At 43.0% G+C, this 18,804-nt stretch overlaps 1 protein-coding gene across 1 annotated transcript in view; it reads left to right on the top strand.

Moving 5' to 3' along the window:
* The window catches only part of Ush2a (usherin), a 697,985-nt gene that overhangs the window by 611,059 nt on the left and 68,122 nt on the right, over window positions 1-18,804 (top strand). The gene's annotated exons all lie outside the window — the stretch shown is intronic.

Below are 18,804 nucleotides of genomic sequence, written 5' to 3'. Positions count from 1 at the left end.
GTGTGCCCATGACTCAAGCCTAGGAAGTCCAGTCCATGTACAAGTTAAAGAGTTCGTGTTTATCAAGATGGACGGTTAGTGCCGGGCCAGTGTGTTGTAATGTAGTTCCAAAAGAATCTGTGTAAGTGAATGGTAGATTTTAACACTTTCCCGCTGGGCTCATGTTTATTTTTTTCACGAGTCAATAGTAAGCAGCATTTGAGAGAAGACATTACTGTGAAAGTCTTCGTCCTATTTCAGAACTGATATTTTGTTTTTCTGTTGGACATTTTTTTTCTATCAGCATTTTTTCCATTTCATTTCTAGATACTTCTTCATAAGCATTATGAGCCATAGTCTTGTGTAGAAATGATGCATTTTTGCTAGTAATTCGATCTGTAGGGAAATCTGCTATATTTAAACTGTATCCTTAGAACTTACATTCTGATCTTTTACCTGTAAAGTAATTTTGATTAAAATACTAAAATACTATGATAAATATATTTTTATCAAAGGAACCAGTAACAGTGATCAAACCTTTGTTCTTTCAAAATATAAGTTACAAGAATATATGACTAATTACATATTCTCCCCAGTTCTATTGGAATTTCTTTGGGAGAATATCTTGTGAGTCATCACTTAGCTGGTTTTATTATAACACACGTGATTTAAGGATCTGATGAATGCAAGAACTCTGCCCTTTATTTGTTTTGTTGGGTTCTATCTATGCCAACCTAACATGTTCCTAGAAGAGAAGCCAGCCTGTGGAGGGGGCAGGGCTTAGTGCATGGATCTTCCTAACACTGTCTTCAACATTCTCATTCTGACAGACCCATCATGCACACTTTTTCTATTTTTCTAAAACTTATTATTCTTTGTGATGCCGAAGAGACTAGCCAGAATAATCAAGAAATTGTAACATTCCTACAACTTACTTTTGAATGTGTGTATTCATCCAAGTGGCCTTCTAGATCTTCTGGATTATTGACTCTGAGAGCAAGAACCCTCAGAGATTTGGTTGGATTCATCCATAAATCTCCCTCTGAATTTTTCAAGCAATCAAGGCCATGTTCCATAAGGCCAGGATTCAGACATTCTGGTCACCAGGTCAAATCCCCAGGGCACTAGTCACTGTGACCTCACATGGATGGATACTTTGATTGAGATCATCAGGCAAATAGACCATGGTCTGTGAATCTCATCCACTCCTACATTCCCAATGTAGAGGCTACATTTAACATTAAAATGAAGGAAGTTCTATCATATATCCAATGTTCTTTCCTATCTCCTACAAAGAGGAATGTCCCTTTACCCACTGTCCTGGTTAGCTTTCTGTTGCTGTGATAAACACTTGACCAAAGGCTACTTGTGGAGGAAATGGCTTATTTGGCTTACACATCCCTTCCACAGTCCATCATGAAGGGATGTTGGGGTAGGAACTGAAGCAAGGGAATGCTACTTACCAGCTTGCTCTCCATGGCTCGCTCAGCTTGCTTCCTTTTACAACCCAGGGCCAGTTAGTTTGCTGCTCAGGAGTGGCACCCTCTCTCACAGTGGGCTGGAAGAAAATGATGGACAGACTTACGTACAGGACATTCTGATGGAGGCATTTCCTCCATTGCCTCTTCCCCGATCACCCTGCCTATGTCAAGTTGACAAAAAAAAAAAAAAAAAAAAAAAAAAAAACCATCACACCACTATCCAAATATCTTCTTCTGTAATTTAAGCCTATTCTTTTGTTTTCTGAACAACATGATTTCCCTGTATTGCTGCAAAAAAATCTTTAGGGTCAAGCACATTCCATCAACCTGGATAAACAGTCATTGAGAACTATGTTCTTTATCAGTACTCACTGCTGGAGCTTACTATAAGGTTGAGCCCAGGCATGGTTGGGTAGGAAGGTGGGCAATCAAGTGTGAGGCACAATTTATTAGTTGGGCACTAAGGTTTCTAAACCCCTCACTACTGGATGTCTTCTATCTGGGTGTACATAAAGGACTCCCTTTTAAATCCTGCTCCAAGACTCCTCCTAGCTACTCTACTCTAGCTAAAATTTCCCCCAGCAAAGAGGTGATATTTACTGTAAATGAAACACTGAGTGTAAAGACACAATTTCAGAAAAACAAATCAACCCAGACTTGTGAAAGACATCCCTATGTCACTCATTTAGTCCCTTGATTATTGGGGTCCCATATCTACTCAAGGGATCACCAGAATATCACCCATGTTGTAAGCACATCCCTAGCTCGTCCAGGTCCCCCCAGAGTTGTTTAGAGGCAGGTGGAGGTTGCTGGGAGAGCCACATGAAGCAGGTGCTATGGAGCCATGAATCCCGCTGGAGGTGGCAGTGGATGGAGAACAGGCGGCAGGGGCCCTCCGTGGGGGTGAGGAGTGGATGTGTTGGCAGAAGCAGCAGCAGCAGCAGAGGCAGCAGGGGAGGAGAGATGGGAGTGTGTGGCTTTTAATGCATCACTAGTTTCTCTTCCAACATCATGAAAAGCCACCTCTCTTTGAGTCTAAGTAGGTCTCTCTGAGATGAAAAGACCAAAATTCTTAGGGTATCTTCAGATCTTTGTAGCCTACGTTACCGAAAACAGGCTTCAGTTACAAGTCCTTAAACTTCCTTCCCCCATTAGCTCTGTGATGGATGGTGCAGTGTCAGGAGAGAGGCTGAATTTAGCCTCGCTTGGCATCCAAGAGTTCCATGGTGCTACTTGCAGGAACACTCCTGGCGAGGCTGGCGAGGCTGCCATCACCACTCAGGTCTGTTTGCTTTTGCTCACTGGCACCTGCCATCACATTGGCACCTGCCATCATACTGGCAGAAATAACTTGGGATTTAAAGGCAAAGGTGTTTTGCCTGCTAGTTAGTGCTCTAAGCATGTCCCTGCTTGCCCTACAGGATTATAAAACACCAAGCCCAAAACATACCTTTGCCCAGTACCCTGAAAGATAGATGGTATCTCACTCCATATGTAGAGGCAGGCATAAGGAGCTGACGGACTACACAAATGATTTGGGTCACTAAGAGTTGGCTTCTCATCTGGGCATAAAATCCAAAATTACAACACTAGTCTCTACCTTCTCATTGCCAAACTCCTTTTCCCAATGTCAAGGAGGAGGCATTTAAAACTTCCTCATGTGCTTGGCCCAGATCTCTTTACCATTAAATAGATTTGTAGCCAAAACACATTATGAGGTACTTCATAATTGCCCTATTATGGAAGGTTTGTGAGTAAATTGATGAACTCATTCTAATCCCATTTTTGTTTTGGCTTATTATAATGTAAAATATTATTGCTTCTTACGTAGGATCTTAAATTAGTTGTAGCTGTGACAGTGTGATGGTTCTCGGCCTTTCTTCTGCAGACCCATTCAAAAGGTGGCGGGAATGCTCTGTAAGATGTTGCATTCTAGAAGGATCTCTTTCTAGTGTGACAATGATACGAAAAAAAAAAAATTGGCAGCTCCCCCAAGACTCCCTCGCATGTCTGTCCTATAGACAGATTTTACACATTTTATAATGTAACTAGGTCATTCTTTCTATTATATGAAATGTCTTAGGGTTTCTATTCCTGTGAAGAGACACCATGACCATGACTACTCTTACAAAGGAAAACATTTAATTGGGGCTGGCTTACAGTTCAGAGGTTTAGTCCATTATCATCATGGCGGGTGGCATGCAGGCAGACATGGTGCTGGAGAAAGAGCTGAGAGTTCTACACCTTGATCAGCAGGCAGCAGACCGAGTCTGTATCCACACTGGGCATGGCTTGAGCATATATGAGACCTCAAAGCCTGCCTCCACAGTGACGCACTTCCTCCAACAAGGCCACACCCCCTGATAGTCACTGTGGGCCAAGCATTCACACACATGAGTCTATGGGGGCCGTACCTATTCAAACCACCACATGAAAGATGCAGAGCGTGGATGGGGGAGTCTCACATCGAACAGTGAGTGCTTGTTGTAAAGATATATCTGATTTGATGTTGCTTTTTCATTCACTAGCTTTGCATGATCTCCCTTCAACTACTTCTCTGAGAAAACTTCATTTTGCTCCTTGTACTTTATTCTGACCGGCTCCACTAAGTCTCTCTTGTCTGCCCATCAATAATACCAAGGGTGGGTCCCACCATTTGCCCTTGAGATGTTCTTCACTGGCAAACACCAACCATGTAATCTAAACCATATAACGCTTAGGGGTCAACAGTTATGTGGAGACATCATGGTCACATGCCTCTTCCTTCCTTAGTTTTCTTTTCTTTTACTGATTTCCTCAGAATAATGGGAAAGGAGGAGGAGAGAAAAGGATGAGAGAAGAAGGAAGGAAAGGAGAAGGAAGGAGGGAGATGAATTATGTAAGAATGAGCAGAGCCTTGCTAATAATGTCCTCACCCATCCTCTATTGCCACTACAGTGCAGATGCCTCATGGGACTTTTTTCTGTGTGTTATGTTCAGGACCCATGAAAACTCACATGCCCCATGTTCCTCTGATGGAGGCAGGCCGGGTGATCTGACTGGTTGTTTTGGTTTTGCTGTCCTTTCTGCCACTGCCCTAGCAGTCAACCCCACAGCTTCTCTTCTACCCCTACCCCCAGCCAACTTCCTGACCTCTCACATTGGTATTACTTTCTTAGCACCCATGAGACCTACAGGACCCTTGTCCTACCAAATGATGAAAGAATAGCTTGTCCATGGGGATCTGCCCTATTGAATGTCTGTCACCAACTCTCTGAGGTGAGACCCAGTCAGGCCTCAACTCCAGAGGTCATTGAATAGGAAGCGCCTGTCGGCTTCTGTGTTGGGTCATGATCATCAAGTCTTAAAATTACATTAAGAACCTCCAAGGATCCTTCTCCATCCTTGTGGCTAGCTCCAAAAGACCCCAAGAGTCTCTTTTTCAGTGGGAAACCCCATGGCAAGATCATCTATCACTCCTTTCTTGGGATTCTCAATTCCTCCAGGTGACTCTGAGATACGTATCCCTCACACACCTTCACAGAGTTGGGAAAATCACTGTATTTCCTCCCCCAGGGAAAAAGGAAATAACCAATGACCTCATTTATCACTGAATTCCCCTTTTGATTGGCTTTTCATGAGCTCAGACATGCTTTCAACCAAAAAGAAATTATTTATTTTGTGTTTATGTAAGTACATTCCATAGTGTGTGTACAGAGGTCAGAGGTCAACATGGAGGAATCAGTTTTCTTCTTCCACCATGTGGACCAAGGTTCTAGCTCAGGTTGTCAAGCTTGGGGGCAAACACCCTTACCTGATTGCCTATTTCACCAGCCCAAGCTTAGATGTTCTTTTACATAGCTTGTCTTACATGGGCAGATGAGGCCCAAAGACCAATGGCTGGTTCTTTAAAATTCGTATGTGGTCACTGCCACTTATTGAACTGGCTTTGCAGTTCAGGCTGGCCTGGAACATGCTATCCTCCAGCTTCCGTCTTCCAGTGCTGGGATTTTCAGACACCAATTACCACAGCCATCTCTTACTGCTTGTCTTTCTAAGCTTCACATGATTCCCCACATCAGATGTGTCTCCATCCTGTTATATAGCTAACTTGCCTTATGGCTGCTTAAGCCAGGTCATCTTGAGGCCATATCCAACTCTCCCTAAATCCTCTCGAGTCAACCTCCAAACTGTATGCCGATTCCGTCTTGAATCACATAAGCTCTCCACCCTCATCCTTTCTTTCTCCTAAGATGGCCTTGCCCTTACACATCATCCTTTGTACACTGCCAGTCTGAACTGAACTGCTATGTGTCTCATAGGGTTATTGCATTAGCTAATGCATTGCAGCACTTAGTATGCAAAGCACTGTGAATGGCAGTATAGCAAACTGAAACTTTAGATGTCCTGCAATTTGCAAGGCGGAAATAAATTGGCAAGTGTAAATAAAGTTGTGGTTGGCATAAAGCGGCTAAACTAATTGGCCATACGTTGTAAAACCATGTTTTATATTTGTTCCCAACCCTGCCACAAAACTCTGAGTTTACAACTTCCAGGTAATCCCCTAAGTACCAGAGTTGGTTAAGTCTCTTCTGTAAATTGCTAAGCAAGAATTTGTCCTCTGTATCGCCCTGAAGTATACGTTTGTCATCCCTGCCACAGGAGTGCCTCAAGCCTACGCTAAGAGCTCTACTCCTCATGTGACTCTGTCTACCCACCATGTTGTGACACTCAAAAGGCCTGTCCTTTCTTAGATCCTGTCCCATCCTAACAGGATCTAGCCTCTACCCACCCACCCCCACACTTACTCCCAGTCACACAAATTGGCATCACCATTGCCAAAGAGTGGGCTCTCGGGTGTCTAGGGGACAGTTGGTAGGGACGCTCAGAGGCCTTTGAGCCAAGTATGGTGCTTCTTCCTGGCTTTTCACACAGCTAGCAAACCTCACTCCAATACCCAAGAAGCTCCAGGAAGCCTTGTCTACAACATATGAGGAAGGAAGACGAACGCAGTGATGGGCCCACACGATAAATTCAGAATATATGCCAGTTAGCGGGGACAGCAAGCTGTAAATGACAGTGAAGGGCAGAAGTTAATTGAACTACTCTGCACTTGTCACCAGTGGAAAGTGGCCACTACCTGAGACAAGATGGCTGCCCCTGAAGAACCCCATTACAGCTCTGCAGTCACCTCCTTGGCTCTGCAAGGGCTGATGGGTGAGGGGATATCATACACAGATGACCAATTCTTTATGGTTCACAGCCGATCAAAGCGAAAGTCAGCAGCTGTTCAGGACAAGTGACCACTGTAACGGCTGTAATATAACCCGCTAAATAGAGAGGGAATTGCAGTGGAGCAGGAGGTTAGACACGATTATCGGCAGGTGAGTGCTTTATTGAAGTTGAAAGACCATTAACATTGATAGAGTAATTATTTCAACTTGAAAGTAATTACCTTGATGGGTGATAACTTCTCTAGTGTTCCCCGATTTGATTGGGCCAAACAATTGTGAGCTCCTGAAGCCTAGAAAAATATTACAACAATACTGTGATTTCTAAATTACTGGAACCACTGCTGGAATATTCTAATCATGCTGAACAGTAAAAAGATTTCGCCTTACACAAGCTGCTGACCTCTCATGGAGGGAGAGACATTTCCTTTTTAATCCAAATGCAATGACCCACACCCACCACCTGTGAGTGCTATGTGATAGGCTTGCAAATGAATCTTTTGATCTCCTTATCATTTTGTAAGGTGAAACATCCTGGGAACATCTTCCTTGGCCAGTACAAAATTGAGGCCGCTAGCCTTCTTGATCCAGTCTATGGGTTGAGAGAAGAGCAGAGGAAATATTTTCTGCCTGGGTCTTAGAGGATTGAAGTTTGCATAAATTAATTATCCTGATAACGACACTGTGTTGATTGAAAATTCTAGAAGCCAGGCAATGTGGATCAGAGGCTTCAGATATTGTTACAGAATTTACTTCTTTCAGTAGCTTTCTGTCTTGGCACTATTGAAAGCCGCTATGAATTTGATCTAACTAGAGTACTTTGTATTTATGTATACCAGACATCAACAAACAAAATGAAAGTTGAAAATCTGGGCAATGGCTTCTTTGAAATCTCATGAATATATGAAAATTACATGCTATTTGCAATTGAGGACTGAAACACATCAGATCTAATTTTATGATCATGACCAAGAAATATTGTGGGGCTCATCCATTAATTAGTTGTTTGTGGCATTTCTACTGAGAATCTGCACATAGAAACTATAGTGGATACAAAGGGACAGTCTATTTCCCTAGACTTTCTGGTATAGCTGGAGAAGAATAAAAGGCAGGAAGCATTATAATAAGCAATTACTTGGCCATGCCTAAGCACTGACTGTGATCATAAATGCCTAAAAGAACTAAGGAGGGCCTTAACTCACACACACACAAAAAAAAAAAAAAAAAAAGAAAAGAAAAGAAAAGAAATCAGAGTCAAATTATTTTTCTGAGAGAATTGAGTGGATTGTGGAATAATTGGATACAAATGTATGACAGAAAGAAAGGTACCAGAAGTAACTTTAGTTTGGAACCTGAATAGCCAGGTAGATTACAGTCCCATTAATGTAAACTATGCATCAGCATACTTTTTCTGTAAAGGATCAAATAATAAATAACTTCAGCTTTATAATATCTGTTTTAATAGCCTCCAGACTATAAGTAAATAAATGTGCATGGGTCTGTTACAATAAAACTTTCAGTTTTCCTGGCTTAAATAAAAAAAAAAAAAAAAAAAAAAAAAAGAACTAAGGAGGGCCTTAACTCACACCCCTGATTCCAACCTCCCCCGAAACATACACCAATGCTACATGACCACAAGCCACAGACAGGACAAGCATGGGCATCATGACTCTAAGTCCCACTGTCATCAAAGATGGATGGTACCTCCCCTTCAGTTCCTCAGTGATTCCTGAGGCCTGTCTGTCACCTTGGCAGGATTTGGTCAGACGATCTGCCAATGGATGACTACCTTTTGGCAGAGTTTCCTGGGATTTTTTCTAATTAGTACCTCAGGATCTCCCACGGATGGAACAGGTTTCCACTTGTTGTCTAAGAGCCAATAAGGAATGTTTGAACCAAGCAGATAATGGGTTTCCTCCGTCTCCCTAAGTTGTTCTGAGTTCCTTTCCCTAAACAGAGTCATGGAGGGTCCTTTGAAAACAAAACCAAAATGCAGCAGCTCCCACTGAGCTCAGGGACTTTGGAGAGTTGGCTGGAATCTGGGAAGAGACAGAAGGTTCGGAATGAAATCATCCCACTTGGGGAAGTGATGGGATTTGTAGATTAAATTGTAAATGTTACCACTAAACCAACCAGAGTAAAGAGATCTGATGACAGAATATCACATTTGTCCTATACAGCCAGGCTAAAGAGTGTGTGAAGAAGCCCCGCGGGTGCTCTGAATTTAAAAGAAGTGTAATAACTCATTTTTAAACATTTTATATGATACTTGGATTATTAAATATTCACATTACCAAATCAGAGAATTTTAATCCATTCTAAGGGGAACATTGTCTAACCCTAAAAGATAATGGTCTAGACTAGATAGTAAAATGACAGTATATTTTTAACAGATGTAAATGTTACCTTTTGACAAGACACAAGTAATGAATTTTATCATATAAGTTCCTATTGGGTGATTATGACCCAGAGTTTTATTTTTGTTCAAGCAATTACTAAAGTCATGGCTGGATACCTATGCCCATTAGTGGATGGTTCTGTGGATTTTTTTATGATATTATTGATCTCTTGCTGAGCTGAGATTCAGGTTTTATGCCAGATAGCTTGATTAATGGGTTGCTTTCTATAAGTGGACTGAATGGGGATAGGAAGCAGGGGCAGCCGGCTCTGCCAACCCCAAACCCGTCAAGACGCATAGCTCATTATGAAACAGTTATCAAGGATACATGAAAAATTAATTGGACTCAGTTTGATTCTGAAAAGAATCGGCTTTCTCCTCGGCAGCCCCCCACCCCTTCCAGATGTTCTGTGCCAGCCCCTGGAGGAACAGCAAAGGGAGATGTATTAATACATTGTATTGATTAGATCAAGACCCCTGACAGTTATTTGTAGAGATACCATCTGGCCGCTGCTCGAATTCCTTCACCAAAAACAGGACGTGACATGTTATTAATCTCCACTCTCTAAGTATAGACAGTTGCCTTTTCTGTTAAAGCACATTTTACCATTCCGTGGGAGATGGAGGCAGACCTGAAGGGTGCAGAAATTAAGGTTATTACACAAATTGAGCCATATGGTCCAAATATTTCAGCAAGAAAATTGCCAGGCAATAAAAATTGCTCCTGCCTTCCTAATGGTGTAAATTACAGTTTAACCATGGCTCTAATGATGTCCTTCTGCCGCGCTTAACTACTGTTACATGAAGGACATTGTTTTAAAAATATAAAAAACAAGTAAATGCCAGCAGCGTGTTTTACAATCTGTTAGTGTGTCATTAAGAACACTGTCAGAAATACATAAACATAACAGCAGCCAAAACAGCATACAAAGAACCCGATCAGAAAGACGGAGTATTTTGAAAACTCTTCCTGTAACATTAAGTGCACAGAACCTTCTGGAAGTTTTTCAGAAGAGTCCTATCTAGTGCTTTCTTCTAATTCTCTCGTCTCACCCATCAGCAAAAGTCAGCTCGGAAGCTCCTTGTGAGCGTGTGGGTTGACTTGTGTGTCTTCTCCTGCTCCCTTCTACCCTCCCACTTAGATAGGAGAGGTGGAGCAGAGGGAGCAGAGGAGTGACCAGTTCCCAGCCAAGGATGTCCGTCGACCTTGCTAAGTTCATGCGTTGTTGGCCAAAGGTCCACAGGACTCTGCTCCCCTCCTTATCAGTAACTAGTATCCAAAGTGTAATTTCCCCTATAATTCTGAAGAAAGCAATCCTGGTAATTTGGACACAGTATTTAAAAGCGGTCTATTCTTATGCCCTTAACAATCACAGTAAAGATCATGATTAAGACTTGAATTCTTCTAATATTTTAAGGTTTATTAAACCAAAAAAGAAAAAAATCCTTGAAACTTGAAACAGTCCCACATAGACCATGTCAGTGTGCACTCCCTCGGCTGCCTCAGCTTTCACTGGAAACATGGTCTGTTAGGTTAACTCCCAGGAGAAAAACTTAGTGCAAGGAGATGCACGTAAAATGTGGGGGGTGGGGAGGGGGGCTTTTAATTCCTGTCTTCTTTAAGCTCTTCTGTTTTTTCCTCTTCCATTTCCCCAGAGGGAAAGTTTTGGTGTTTAATTTACCCATAAACTGAAGAATGAAAGGAAAGAGCAAGAAAAAAAGGAGGGAAATGAACAGCCAGGAAACAAAGCGTGCTATATTTGCATACAACATTAATATTCATGAGGAGCCTGAAGTAACTGCCTCCTTACCATGTCAAGGGCAGGGAGAGTGATTGGGAGCATTTTATGTCTGGAATGTTCTTTAACCAAGTAAGCCTATGGCTGCCTGCTATACTTGTTTTAAGTTTTTGTTTCTTAGCACGTGTGTGTGTACACGCACATGTATGTCACTGTACATGTGGAAGTCAAAGGATAACTGTGATTTGATTCTCTCGTTTAGCTATATGGGTTCCAAGGATGGAACTCCAGCACAAGACTTCTGCAGCAAGCACTGTCATCCACTAAGCCATCTGGCTGCAGCTCCTTTTTGACTAGTTATCACCCTCAGTGAGGCCACACCTAGCCTACATAGCCACAGTTTCCTGCCTTTTCCTCCAAATATTCTGTCTTGCTTTCTTTGTGTGTGTGTGTGTGTGTGTGTGTGTGTGTGTGTGTGTGTGTGTGTGTGTGGCTATATATATGGAGGCACATGTGGAGGCCATACATTGATGTTGGATGTCTTTGTCAATTGCTCTCTACCTTCTCAAGAACAGTGTATGAGATAGAGTCTCACTGTGTATCCCTGGCTGACCTGGGACTCAGAGACCTGCCTGCCTCTGCCTCGGAGCTTGCTCTTTGACAGTCTCTTGGCAGCTGGGGCTCACTGATGACTAGTCTGTGTGAACCACAGAGCTGCTTGTCTCTTCCCCCACCCTGAGTGCCGGCATTGCCGATGCTGCAGCCCACCCAGCTTTTCTGGGGGTGCTGGTTAGCCAGTCCAGGTCCTCACGCTTCTACGGCAGACACATTCACTGAGCCTGCTGCCCTGGCCGCACTTTGTCTTTCTCCTGAGCACTCAGCTTCATCCCTTGACGTTGACGTGTGTTCTTTTTCCACCCTGTTTACTGTCTGTCTCCCCAGCCTGAGCGTGAGCCTGTGCTCTGGGGGGGGGGGGGGGGGGCTCTTCCCTACAGACCCTTCTCCCCAGTGCCTAGAGCAATGCCATTTTTACAAAGACTTTTGTTAATAAATCATGAATTAATGAATGGCTGAAATCCCGTAGACAAGAAGTGGCTTGTCTATTGTCACACCCAGACTACTATTATATTCTAGAGTTTTTAAAATTGCTAAATGGCCAGGTGGTGGTGGTGCAGGCCTTTAATTCCAGCACTTGGGAGGCAGAGGCAGGTGGATCTCAGTGAGTTTGAGGCCAGCCTGGTCTACAGAGTGAGCACCAAGACAGCCAGGACTGTTACATAGAGAAACCCTGTCTTGACAAAACAAACAAACAAAAAAAAAATGCTCAGTAATGTTTTATTTTTATCATTGAAGGAGCTAAATCATCTTTATATTCCAATTCAACCTGCAAGCCAAGAACTGTCTTTATAAAACACATGGGCACTTCACAAAATGCCATTTCATCTTATCCCCACCACCACCATGGAGTGTCAGTATCTATGTGTTCTTAGTGAGGAAACAGAAACTCAGAAATGTTAAGTAAAACGTGTAAGGCCACACAGCCGACTGCAGGGTGAGACTCAACAGCAGCTACATCTGATTTTAAGTGAGTGTTTTGTACCTGCTCGGCATCAGCTCTTGAGCTGTTGTTGCCTGAAGGAACAAGATGCTATTTATGAAAAACTAAATATCGATGGAAACCACAGAAGAAGACAGATCCACATGGTTTGGTATGATTCATTGCCTGGAACGAATATAGTAAATGATGTATAAAATACTGAATTCATTAAAGATCACTTGGGCCAGAAAGGTTCAGAGGCCTGTGTGTTAAACTATGTACGAAAGACGTGCAGCAGGAGCTTGATTTCACCAGGGACAGCCGCGGATCTGCTTTCAAACATCTGATGGCAACTTTCTATTCCAGGATGACAGAGGAGCCATCTTCCCAATCCATCCCCACTTGTCAGGTTGATAGCAAACTGATGACTTTTAAAATATGTCCAAATAACCCCCTCAGACGAAACTACTCAGGAAGGCGGTCAGCAGCAAGAGTCAAGGGCCTGTGGTTAGCAAGCAAGGCTTAGAGACTGGCTGTGACCGCCCCTTCCTCTTTTACACAGTCAGCAGATGGTTCCTGATGATGCTGACCAGACAGGGTAAAGCAGGTAGGCAGCAGTACTTGGTCCAGCTCAGTAAGTCGTCATCAGTAGGAATTGCAAGACTTTTTCTGACATGTGTCCTGTCTGGAGCTACTTGTCCACGGTTAAATTTTAAAAAAGAAAAAAAATAACAAAAATGGCATAAAGGCACATGCCTATAATCCCAGCCTTCTAAAGGCTAAGTCAGAAAAATATTAGGTTCTGGGGCAGCCTGGGCTATATAGAGTTTTAGTCCAACCGTGGCTAATAAGCATTACCCCATTTCAAAAGACAAACAAAAGATCTTTCCTCATTGCTTCTCTATTCTACAACAACATTTCCCCAGAACTGTGTCCCTCTAACAAAATGTATTCGTTCTCACTCATAGCAGAATGACCTTGCGGCAGCTGACCCCACTGGGAAAGGAATGACAAAGCCAGCCTAGAGGACAGGCCACTCATCGGCAAACCAAAGGAAGCATCTCAGAGACTCACTAAGACTATCCCCCTCCCCCGGAGCCTGCAGTATTCTAAGGACAGCCTACTTTGTCCAGTGCAGTGTCAGACTACAGTCTGAACATCATGGGGTGAGCCTGTGACGCTAACTACAGCGCCCAGGTCCAGCTTACTGACGTTAACATGGACTAGTGACAGTGCCTGGGTCCAGCTTTCTAGACCTTCAACAGGGAGCATTGATCCCTGAAAAGTAAGGAAGACTCAAACCCAGTTTTTCCCTTGAGTTTCTAGAAGCGCCCCTGGAATAACCAGGTGGAAAGAAGGATAAATCACCCTTCCGTTGACCTGTAGGCCTCTATCCCAGGGCCTGCTGTCTCTCACCTCAGCTTGTGAAGAAGCCACAGGGATGCCTGAAAGCAGCTTTCTGGGTCTGGAGAGATGGCTCAGTCGGGAAGCATGAGTTGCATCCCTCAGGACCCACACAAGAATGCTAGGCAGGGTCTTGTGTATTGATGGTCTAAGCCCTAGGGAGGTGGACACAAACAGATTTTGCCAGCCAGCTCAGCCTAATGGGAGCGCCCAAATCAATGAGACACCCTGTCTCGAAAAACAAGGTGGATGGGTTCTGAGGAATACCACCCAAAGGGAGTAGCTTTCTAAAACACCATGTGCATTAAACCATGGTTAATTTTCTTCCTTTGTGGCCTATCATGTTTTAGAAATGCTGTAATTAGCACTTCTGGCTTCAACATAGTGAGAGCCTCAGGAGACACACCTTGTCCTTTCAGCGCTGGGCGACCTGGTCATCATGCTGCAAGCCTTGGTATTTGTCCTTAGCAGAGTGATAATTATTTATTAGTGGAATGGATGCTTATTATATTCAGAAATTAAAATTGTTAGGGGACAGTGTGCGGAAGATCACATCTGTTAGAAATAAATCACTTAAAAAATTATATTAGTCTCACAGACGGTCAAGAGCAGAGTGAGGGGAGGAGGTGCGAAGGGGCTGAGGAGACTTGCTTTAGAATCCTGTGAAGTAGAGTGTGGTCACTGTGTTGTCAGCACATTACAGCGTTCAGACATCCACTCTGCGTTTCCCCTCTTTGAACCCTGGGTGTCCAATTAGCAGTGTGTGTGACTTTTTCATTCCAAGATAGCAGATACATGGAATGGCTAGCAAGGAGTAAAATTTAAAAAATTAAAAAGAACATGAGGAGAGACAGGAAGGAAGGGAGGAAGGGAGAGAGGAAGGAAGGAAGGAAGGAAGGAAGGAAGGAAGGAAGGAAGGAAGGGAGGAAGGAAGGAAGGAAGGAAGGAAAGGAAGAAAAAGAAAAGAAAAGAACAAGAAAGAGATCATTGAAGAATTCCAGAAACAGAGGCCAAAGGAATTTTTAGTTCAAATGATACTAGAGTTTCAGAAGAAGCAAGGAATTTTAATTCAAAAGGTTTGAGGGTTTGGGGTTGGGGTTGGCACAAATCACCTCCCTAAGATCCACCGCCACTTTGTGTTTCCTGAGCGAGCGCATCTTTTCTTCACACAGCCTGGTCTCATTAGGGGTCACATCCTCATCCTCTGTCCAGTGGCTTTGCAGCTCAGGTGCTGTGCTGTTTTCTGGTGCCTTCAACAGCTGCCCTCCTCACCCAGCAGAAAGTCCTGAGAAGGTGCTTGCTCTTGCAGATACTCTCACAGATGCGAGAGAACTGAGGCCTCTGTAATTCAAGCTGATTGAGATGTATGGAAGTGTATTAATCCATACATCCTCATTAGGTGGCCTCAAGAAAAGACACTGCCATGTATGTACCATCAAGTCCTATGAAGATAAACTCCCCTTCTTTCTCTCCCTTTCTCCCCGCTTCCTCCCTTCAACCCCCTCCCCCTTTCTGTTCTCTAAAATGAAAAGAAAGGGAAGTTTTGGTTTTTTTCCACCTGAGAAAGCAACACTCTACCATGGGGTAGCCAGATCTATAAGAATCTAGAAATAAGACATTCTGAACTTATACCTTCAGAGATAGATTAAAAAAACAGGTTTTTTAAAATATAATATTTTTATTAATTCCTTGAGAACGTTGTGTATATACACATTGTACTTTTTATTGTACTCCATTCCTTCCCTGACTACTCTTGGGCCTGCCTCCTATCCCTATTCATGTCCTTCCTTTTCAAAAAGCTAGTTTTAAGAACCTTAATTTCCTAACTTTGAAGGAATTTAGTAATCTTCACCCAGGAAATTAAGGGTCTGAAGGAAATGGCTGGATGCTGTATACCTCTGATGTCATGTCCAGCATTTGGAACTCAGCCTTGTCTTCCTGAAAGGACATTGTCTGTGTTTGTGCTTAAGGTCTAAAAAGACTGTTTTTGAGCCCCTACCCTCTAGAATGCACAGACCTCTTCCTTTTTGCTAGAAGAATGTCCTCCATAGGGCATGTCTAAACACCGTACAGAGCAGATATCAGAACCATCCACGCACCAACTATCTTGATCTTGATGTCCTGGGCAATCTTTGCCCCTTCCTGAAGTAGAGTGATGGCATGGAAGCACAGTCCCCGGCAGTTTTCTTTTTACTGCTGGATTATTGCACCCTGTTGGGGGATCCATCTGAGCATTTCATGTGTCCTACTTTTCACATGCCCAGATGGTGGCTACGTGCTTTGGTTTGAATTGAGCAGCGCTCATCCTTCATGCTCTGTAGTCTGTCTGGTTATCAAAGAAAGATATGAGACAAGGGAAATTCTTCCCTTTTCCAGCTCCTCTTCATCTGTCCTAGTCACCCACGGAAATGATATGTTCATACAATTGCTGGGATTGCAGTCACCACATCCCTTCCATGGTGTGGGTAACTCCTTGTACCCACAGCGCCTGCATCCCTCTCCATGAGCGTCCTTTGCGGTGTAAGCCATTATATGAGATCTTATAAGTTACACGGGAGGGAGCAGCAGTGCGAATATTTTATACACCAAGGAAAACACTTAGATTTACATTGGTTTGTTTCACTGTAGTCTTTAAGCTAAGCAGAGAATTTAAATGAAATCATTCAGCCTGAGACAGTGACAGGACACTGTCACCTGGAAACACACGGGGCCACGTTCACAGCTGTCTTAGGATGCATACAGCCTGTGGTCTACAGATTGAATACATCTGCTCCTGGATCTACTACTTTTCCTGTGTGTTGATGTTTAAAGCCCAATGCTGCTGTGCAGCATTTGGGGACTCCACCTACATACACCTTCAGTGCTTGGTTCCCATCTCTCTGTATATGAGTTTTCTGAATGTGAAGCGTCTTGTTCCTAAGGAATAGGATCTAAGATGTGTGCACTCCAAGTTCCTTCCCTGCTCCCTCAGTGCTCAGAGCAGTGCTGGGAAGAAATAGCTATTAAAGTATCCGCCTGAAGCGTCAGAGGCCTTCAGGTCTTCAACTGATGTCAGCACTGTGGACGAAGCACAAAGCCAAGGTAAACAGCTGCTCCTCTGAGTCATGGGAACCCCAGGATTCCTTAGTAGCTCCCAGGAGGAAGGTCACACTGAAATCATTGCTCTTGAGTGACAAAGGTATGCTGGGCACTTTCAGAATGGTCAGCTACTTCTCAAAGTTCATGAGGAAGTTAGTAACTGTTAGGTGCCAAGACTCAGAACAATTAGGTTGTGTGCCTAAAGTGTCCCTGGGGTGAGGGATGAAGCCAAGACCTGGGCTTCAGTCATTGTCACCAAGGAATTCTTGTTTTGTTGAAGGTTCTAGAATCTCAAAATTGCCTCTTCCACCAGATGTTAGTCACAGGACTTTAAGGGAATGTTGCTATTTCTTATGAAACAGGAATTTATTTTTATCTGTTTGAAAAATAAAAAAAAGTAAAAATCATGAATTCTGGAACAATGAATTAAGCACTCAAAATACCAAATCCACAGCATGCCTTCTGTCCTCAGTGAGAATTTTTCTCTGTTCTGGTGAAACACCAGATCCACAGCATGCCTTCTGTCCTCAGTGAGAACTTCTCCCTGTTCTGATGAAACACCAAATCCACAGCATGCCTTCTGTCTTCAGTGAGAATTTTTCCCTGTTCTGTTGAAATATCTAAGAAAAACGTATAAGTTGAAAACCGTCTTGGATCTACCTAGATGAGAGGAAAACCACAATGAGTTCTCAAAACAAATAGAAGTTGTTTTTATTTTTAATTGAGTATGCTTAGCTTAAGTACATTTTCTCTTAAGGTATAATGACTAAACTCTGATCATTCCCTTTTGTTTATTCATTTAAAACGCAAATAAAAGCAGATAATCAATAGATCATAATCTAAAACCAGAGGATTTATGAGTTAATAAGCTTGAGTCAATAGATATGCTATAACAAAGCTCTCAACGCTAAACCTGACATAATTTGCTTTACGCTAAGCTGGTTGACTTAATGCTTTAATTTAATTCCAATATTAACCGAAAAATCCAAAGAAAGGGGGAAATTTTAAATCCTATTATATTAAAATATTTTTCAAGCAACAACTCAATATCACCATGCCACAACTGCTGATGTGTGCCACTGAAGTCTACCCAACCATCTGGGTCTAATGTTTGATGGACAGTTAACTGTGTGGAGCCTGGTACAAGTGAGCTACGGATGTTCTCAATGCTTTCCCTTTGACAACTCCTCTGTCAACCTCAACTGTCATATTTTTGTCTTTTATGCTTATTTCCCCTGATTCATTGCCAAATCATCAGGGATGTTGTTGTTGGTTTCGTGTGCATTTATGTGTATTTTGTGTGTGTGTGTGTGCATGTAAGTGTATTAGGGTGCTTGTGTATGTGTGTGTGCATATATATATATGTGTTAGGGTGCTTGTGTGTGTGCGTGTGTGTGTGTGTGCGTGTGTCTGTGTGTGTGTGTGTGTCTGTGTGTGTGTATGTGTGTGTGTGTGTGTGTGTATGTATGTATGTATGTGAAGGCCAGAAGACAACCTTAACTGTCACATCTCAGGTGCCATCCACCTCGTTTTTTAAAATGTGTCTTTCATTGGCCTACAGCTCACCAAGCAGGCTGGCTAGATGGTCAGCAGGCCCCAAGGATTTACCTTTCTTCACCCCGCTGGTGCTAGGATTATAATATAAGCATGTGTCACCACACCCAGAATTTTATAGGAGGGAATTGGGTTTGCAGGTCGTGTACCTCATTGACAGCTCTCACTCCAGGCCCAGAGTCCTTATTTCTAAAACAATCCTTCTAATGTCTTTATTTTATTGTACAGCCTGACCCCTCAGAAGGGAAAAGGCTGTAGGCAAGCCTGGGCCACACGGCAGTTAGGAGGCCTTTCTTGATTTGCTGAAAGGAAGACGTGACACACCATAGCTTTGCCTTACAAAGTCTGGTGTCATTAGTGGAGACAGTAAGAGGTATGAAGTCATATCCCAAATGCCTGCAAGGTCATGAGCACAGACTCTCTA

This window comes from Peromyscus eremicus, chromosome 15, assembly GCF_949786415.1.
Source record: "Peromyscus eremicus chromosome 15, PerEre_H2_v1, whole genome shotgun sequence".
NCBI lineage: Eukaryota > Metazoa > Chordata > Mammalia > Rodentia > Cricetidae > Peromyscus > Peromyscus eremicus.
The sequence above is the reverse complement of the archived record's forward strand: the minus strand, read 5'-3'. Positions and strand labels throughout refer to the sequence as shown.